Source organism: Schistocerca nitens, chromosome 5 (assembly GCF_023898315.1).
Source record: "Schistocerca nitens isolate TAMUIC-IGC-003100 chromosome 5, iqSchNite1.1, whole genome shotgun sequence".
Lineage (NCBI taxonomy): Eukaryota > Metazoa > Arthropoda > Insecta > Orthoptera > Acrididae > Schistocerca > Schistocerca nitens.
Window position 1 is genome coordinate 348,971,034 of NC_064618.1, and position 7,988 is coordinate 348,979,021.

The window sequence follows — 7,988 nt, forward strand, 5'->3', positions numbered from 1 at the left end:
ACAGGCCAACTTGTAAATTCATTTGGTTACCACTTTCCACAATTATTTTAGAAATTCCTAACGAATGTTGTCTATCCATTCTGACTTATTTGATTTCAGATCTTCAAAGCTTTGTTAAAGTCTTCATCATCTTCGTTTCCCCTCTATCCAAGATCTGGTTGGGCTGGGGTATCAATGATACTTTGCCACTTTACTTGGTCTTTCCATCATTCATCTTCCACAATTTGGTTCCTTAGTAGGTTTCTCCTCTTTAAACTCATCTTTATTGTAGCAGTCCATCTTGTTATCGGTCTTTGCCTTGGCCTCTTGCCCTCATTCTTGAAGTCCATCATTCTTCTTGGTATTCTTCCCTTTCTCATCCTTTTCACATGCCCAAACCATTTTAATCTATTCTTTTCAGTTTTCTCAGTCAACTTCTCCACTCCAATTTCCTTGCTAACATCTTCATTTTTCACTCTGTTTCTCCTCATCTTCACTAGCATACTTCTCAGAAACTTCACTTCACTGGATTGTATCCTACTCTCCTCTCTTCTAGTCATAGTCCAAGTCTCTGAGCCGTAAATTAGTACAGGTGTGAAGTAAGTCTTGTATAACAGCAGCTTGCACCTCATTGGCACTTCTCTTCCCCACACCAAGCCCCTCACACACTGGTAAAATGTACTACCCTGTTGTATTCTTTTGCTGATTTCTGTCTCCCCAGTAATACATTTCCCAAATATTTCAAGTTGTCCACTATTTCAATATCTCATCCCTTAATATGAATTTGTCCCTTGCCCTCTCTATCCCCTCTGGTTACCACCATGGCCTTGCTTTTCTCCATACTAATTTTCATTCCTCGTTTCTGGACCTTGGCATTTATGCTGTCTGTTTTTGTACCTCCTTACTGATTGATCCCCACACCACAATACCATCAGCAAATATTAACATTTTCATCTCCTTTCCCCTCTGGACTTTTTTCGTCTCTTTGACTATTTCATCCATCACGATTATAAATAGTAGTGGTGATATCACACTTCCTTGTCTTAGTCCTGTAACATTCTTAAACCATTCAGTTCTTCCTACTAGTGTCTGCACACAACTAGAGCTTTTTTTCATACATTGCCCGGATGACTTCAAGTGTTTGCTTTCCATCTCCCTTTCTCTTCGCCGGCCGTGGTGGCCGAGTGGTTCTAGGCGCTTCAGTCTGGAACTGCGCAATTACTATGGTTGCAGGTTCTAATCCTGCCTTTGGCATGGATGTGTGTGATGTCCTTAGATTAGTTAGGTTTAAGTAGTTCTAAGTTCTAGGGGACTGATGACCTCAGATGTTAAGTCCCATAGTGCTCAGAGCCATTTTTTGAACCTTTTTCTTCGAGGTTGCCCATACATTTTTCCTGGGAGCACTATCATATGCTTTCACTTGGTCAAGGAATGTCATCACCAGATCTTTCCCATACTCCCAATGTCTTTCCATCAACTGTCTCATACTAAAGATTGGGTCCACTGTTGATCTACTGTGATGAAAGTCATATTGCTCCTCTCCTAACTGCCCTTCCACTTTTTCTCTCACTCTTCTTGCCAGTATCCTCTCCATTATTTTTGCTATGTGGGATATGAGTGTGATCTGTTAAAGTATGATTCTAATATTTGATCTTCTATGCCTTCTACATTGAATCCCACATCTTTTTCTATCACATCATATGTCCTCATCCTTGTAGAGGCTTTCAATGTACTCTTTCACTTATCTGCTCTTCCCTCTGTGTTTAACAATTTAATTCCCACTTCATTCTTAATGTTACCATCCTCACTTTTAATTTCAGTAAATATTGTTTGACATTCCTATATGCTGAATCAGTTATTCCAATTACTATTGCTCTTTTGACTTTATAAAATTTCACCTTGGCTACCCTGCACTTCCTCTTTACTTCATTCCTAAGTTATTCCTAATGCTGTATTCCTGGCCAGCCCTGAACATTTTTGAATGTTCTTCTTTTAGCAGTCAGTTGGAGCATTTCTTCCATCACCCAAGGTTTCTTTGCTGTTACTTCCCTTATACCTACATTTATTTGTCCAGTTTCTGTGATTGCCCATTTTAGGGACATCCATTCCTCTTCAAATCAACCTTCTACTATGTTATTCATTATCAGAGTATCTAAAGCCTTAGAGAATTTCAAGTGCATTTCATTATTCTTCCATTATTCAGTGTTTCTCACCTTTCCACATACGTTATTCTGGAAAATTGTCTTTTCAGTCTCTTCTTCATTATCACTGAATTGTGATCTGATTGTGAATCTATATCTGCTGATGGGTATGCCTTATAATCCATTATCTTATTTCAGAATCTCTGTATAATCATGATGTAATGCATCTGGAATCTTCCCTTGTCTCTGGATCTTTTACAAATGTACTCCTCCTCTTGTGGTTTCTGAACAGCATATTTGCTATTGCTAGCTGAAATTTACTGCAGAACTCAATTAATCTTTCATACTACTATGCCTGTATCCCCCTGTAGCTCTCTCTTTTATTCCTTACCCTTCTACCATGTTCCAGTAACCCTTGATTATTAGAGTATCATTGCTCTGTACACATTGAATTACCTGTTAAAAATCATCAGGTACTTTCTCTACCTCTTTGTCTTATGCTTGTGATGGTGGCATGTGTATCTCAGCTGTTATTGCTTGCATTGGTTTGTTATTGATTGTGATGAGAGTCACCCTGTCACTGAACAGTTCACAGTAACTCTCCATCTGCCAACAAACCTATTCATAATAAATCTGATTCCTGCTGTAGACTTTTCTGGTGCTGTTAATATTACCATATGTTGATATGCCCAGAAATACTTCTCTAGGACAAGACTGAGCCTTTGTGTTTTCAATTTCGGATTTTCTAGCTTCCCTACAATTTTCAAACATCTGACATTCCATTCTGTGTCACAGAATGTTATCCCTTTATTGGTTATTCAATCTTTTTCTCACAGTCACCTCTCTGTTGGTAGACCAATCCTGGAGATCTGAATGGAGGACTGAAGTGGAATTTTTTACAAGTGGAGAGATCATGATGACACTTTTTCAGTTTCAGGCCATCCTTTGGATACATATTGCTTGTTTTTAATGCAGCGGTCCCCATTGCTTCCTACATCTTGATTCTGTTGATCATTGCTGATTCTCTCACCTTTTAGGAGCAGCTTCCCAAGGGCAAGAGGTTGCTTTGAAACTTTGTCTGCTCGTCTGCCCTCATTGAGGCCATTGGCTGAATGAGGGTGACTCCTTGTACTGGAAGTTTTCAGCCACATTTTATGACAATTTTCATTCAGAATTTAAGTAGTGGCTTGGATCAAACTTGGTACTCAGAACATTTTTATCACTACTTAATGATGCTACCTCTATACCACAGATGGAAATTTTTGGAGTGTCAAAATGACTGTGGGCTGCTGTCAGTGATGATTGGTCAAGGTAGGTCTCAGCCAATAGAACTTTTATCAAAGTCCACACCATGATTTACATGTTGGTGATCAATACATTTCTCACATATATAAATTTTGAGAGGATTTCCACCACCACTAGCCACTATGGATCTGGAGACATACCATCAGACTTTCAAAAAATCCTCATTCATACAATCCTGCAGATAACCACCATGCAAGAACTATTGCATATTCAGCTTAGCAGCTCACGCATCCATGTTGCTGATAATAAAAAAATAAAAGAAGAATGAAAAAAATGAGAATCTGTAGACTGATACATGATTTACTTGCACTGATATAACTACTTGTTGTTGTGATCTTTGGTCTGAAAACTAGTTTGATGCTGCTCTCCACACTAGTCTATCCTGCACAAGTCTCTTAACCTCTGCATAACTACTGCATTCTATATCTATACCCATTTCAACCTGCTTGGAGAACTACATACTTGGTCTCCTTCTGCAGTTTTTGTCCCTTCCACTCCTCCCCTCCACACTTTCCTCCATTACCAAACTAATGAGTTCCTTGATGCCTCAGGATGTGTCCTATCAACTGGTCTTTTTTTTTTAGTCATGTTGTGTCATAAATTATTTTTTCCCCAATTCAATTCAGAACATCCTCATTTGTTGTTTGATCTACCCATCTAATCATCAGTATTCTTCTGTAGCACCACACTGCAAAAGATTCTATCTTCTTCTTGTCTTAACTGCCTGTCAACCATGTTTCACTGCCACACAAGGCTAAACTTCAAGCAAATACCTTCAAAAAATTATATGAATGCACGGCATCTATTCCATCAAAAAGACAGACACCACAAAGATCCCACAGCTGTGAAACACAATATGTAAATTGAAGGGGAATGACTGCTATCAACTGCAGTGGGACATTAAGCAGAATCAGTAGTGATGATCGAAAATGTGTACTGGACTGGGATTTGAACCCAAGATCTCCTGCTTAATAGGCAGGTGTGGTAACCACTGCACCATCCAGAGCACAGCGTTACCGTAACTGCTCACACTATCTCGGTACACCTCACGACCAATCCTCACTCCCAACGAGGGCCACCTATCCACAATCCCTGTCCATTATACTCCTGTTTGCTACTTAGAGATTCCCATGGGAGATTGGACATATTTTTGCATCCGCACTGAAGGAAGTGGATCCATTGCCCAGCTAGGCTTATGAATTATTTGAATGCATGGTGTCTGTTCTGTTGAAAGAACACCACCATGCAGATCTCACGGCTGTTAAACACTGTATGTAAACTGAAGGGGGTTGACTGCTATCAACTGGAGCAGGACATTAAGTGGGATCAGCGGCAGTGAGCGAAAATGTGTACCGGACCGGGATTCGTACCCATGATCACCTCCTTTAATTCAGCGAAATTCCATTACATCTGTTTTATTTCAGTTGTTGTTGACCTTGTAGTTTCTTTTCAAGACACTATCCATTCTGGTTAACTGTTCTTCCTAGTCCTGTGCAGTCTGTGGCAGAGTTACAATGTTATCAGCTAACCTCATAGTTTTGATTTCTTCTCCTTCAATTCAAATTCCCTTCCCAAATTTCTCCTTAGTTTCCTTCACATCTTGCTTATTGTACAAACTGAATAACGTTTGGGGCAGGCTGCAACCCTGTTTCACTCCATTCTCAAACACCACTTGCCTTCCCTGTCTTTCATCTCTTATAGCTACAATCTAGGTTCCGTAAATATTGTGAATAACCTGTCTCTCTCTGTATTTTATCCCTACTACCTTACAATTTCAAAGAGTGTAGTCCATTCAACATTGTCAAAAGCCTTTTCTAAATCTACAAATGGTATAAATGTAGGTTTACCTTTCCTCAATATATGTTGTAGGGCCAGTATATTGACTCACATGTTTCTACATTTCTCTCAAACCCAAGCCAATCTTCCTCAAGGTCAGCTTCCTCTCCCAACAGATTGTATCCAGGCCTTCCAGTATGAATTCCAAAAATATCCATCATGTAAAACCCAACTCACACTTTTCTCACGTGACATACTCAAAGCCATGGATCATAGCAGCCAGGTAGGTGCAGTATTTCCTGGTTTACAAAAAGCATTTTACCTCAGTACCTATGCTTATTACTGAAGATAGGATAATATGGAGAATCAAGCAAAATGTCTGACTGGATTCAGGATTTCTTGGTAGGGAGGATGCAGCACATTATCTTGAATGGACAGTTGTTGATAGATGTAGAAGTAACCTGGGAAAGTGTGCTGGGACCTTTGCCATTCTTGCTGTACATTAATAACCTTGCCAACCATATTAATTGTAAACTCTACAGTTTGCAAATGATGTAGTAACTTATAAAAAAATGCTGCAAAAATATTCTGTCAGATCTTAATAAGATTTCAGAGTGGTGCAAAGATTGGCAACTTGCTTTAAATGTACATAAATGTAAAACTGTGCATTTCACATATCCTGTAATTGCAATGGGGCTGAGTCACAGTTGGAACCAGTCAACTCATATGAATATCTGGGCATAGCAATTTGTAGGGATATGAAATGGAATGATCATGTAGGCTCAGTCTCAGGTAAAGCAGGTGACAGACTTCAGATGTTTGGTGAAATACTAGAAAAATACAACCAATCTACAAAAGAGACCGCTTACAAAACAAAAAGTGTGATGTACTGGACATAAGTAAACTACATCGAAACCTACACACCAAACACGGAATGCACCTTAATTATGACGGAAAAAGTACTATGTGCGATCACATCAGTGAAATAATTAAAAAAAGACTATTACAAAATAGATCAGTCTATCAGCTTCCTGAAAGACTTACAAGCAAAAATGAGGAAAGCAAATTCGACAAGAATGAAGAAAGCAGGAAAGAGGAGACATCAGAAGAACCACAAAGGATTGCAGCAGCTACACCTGTAAGAGTAAATTTAAGATCAAGGCGGAATATACCCAAGAAGGAGGATTTTTTCTATCCCTCTCTGAGGAAAGAAAAAACTTAGCATCATCAAACAAGTTAAAGATACACCATAAAACTGGCAAAGGACTCCATCAGCAAATTGTAGTAAATAAGGTAAAGTCTGAACCTCCTCACCAATGTGTAAAAAAATTAAACAAAAAAATTCTTGATCTAAAAGTATACATCCATAATGTACAAGGGCTCAAAACCAAACTTAATGAATTAGAAATTTTGTTATCAAGTGCAAGTGAACTGTCAGATACACAGATATTATGTATTAATGAACATTTCATGAGGTCTTTTGAAATAGAAAGCGTTGTGATACCAAATTTTAAACTCGTGGGTCACTTCTCAAGAACATCTTACAAAGGTGGAGGCAGTTGCATATTTGTAAAAGACAACATTTCTGCTACACCTCTTGATATTTGCAATTCGTGTAGTATTGAAAAAGATGTAGAACTGTCAGGTGTAGAGCTTATAGATCTAAATGTTTATATAATAGCACTTTACAGGTCACCCTCTGGCAACATAGGGACTTTCTACAAAAATCTAGCACCAGTAATAGAAAATCTAAGTAAAAGAAAATCATATAGTGTTCTAATATGTGGTGACTATAATATAGATTTTCTCTCAGAAAACTCTAGCCATCTAAGCATTAAAAATTTTATGAACAGCTACAACCTAGACCTAATGGTTAACACTCCAACCAGGATAACAAATCACAGTACCACTTGTCTGGATCAAGTAGCAAACAATATAAATTGTACTGTATCCTCCATCAAACTAGGATTTTCAGACCACAATGCATTAATTATGCAGGTCTGGTTGCAAAATAACAGCCACGAACTCAATAAAATCACTGTACAGAGAAGAAACTTCAATAAAACCCACATGCATACTTTCCTCTTTGATATACAAAATGAAAACTGGCAAAATGTATACGAGGCTCAAACAGTAGACAGCAAATATGAAGCATTCTTGGATATTTTCTGTTATTATTTTAATTGCCACTTTCCCTTACAAACAAAACGTATCACCAAAGATAGAAAACTCTCCAGCTGGATCACCCCAGGAATCATTAGATCATCACAAAGAAAAAGAGAACTTTTTTACATGAGCAAATCCAAACTAGGCAGTAGTGAAGCATTTAAATCATACTTTTCTCTATATAAAAAGATATTAAAGAACGTAGTAAATGCAGCCAAAAAGCTACAGAATGATAACTACCTCAAATTGTCATCAAATAAGAGCAAAAGCATGTGGCAACTTATTAATATGAATACTAATAGAGGAAAACAGCTACAAAGTGATATTAGCTTAAAAATAAATGGAAAATTAGTCTCCAGTGGGAAAGAAACAGCAGAGGAATTCAATAACTACTTTACAGAAACAGTAGAAAACCTAGCTAACCATCTTAAAAATAGCTGTCCCTTACAACTAGAACCAAACTTATGCTCTGAGACTCTATTTTTAAGGCCTACATCTGAAATTGAAACTGAAAAGACACTTCATAGCAAAATTTAAAAAAAATCATCTGCTGGACAAGATCAAATCCCATGCTTCCTCCTTCATAATTGCAGTAACTTTATCAGTAAACCCCTAGCTCAC

General features: G+C 38.0%; 1 non-coding gene across 1 annotated transcript; it reads right to left on the bottom strand.

Moving 5' to 3' along the window:
* Positions 1-4,358: 4,358 nt before the first annotated feature.
* Trnan-auu (transfer RNA asparagine (anticodon AUU)) lies at positions 4,359-4,433 on the bottom strand. Its single transcript has one exon. It is a non-coding gene; the product is annotated as a tRNA-Asn (tRNA).
* Between the last annotated feature and the right edge of the window lie 3,555 nt (positions 4,434-7,988).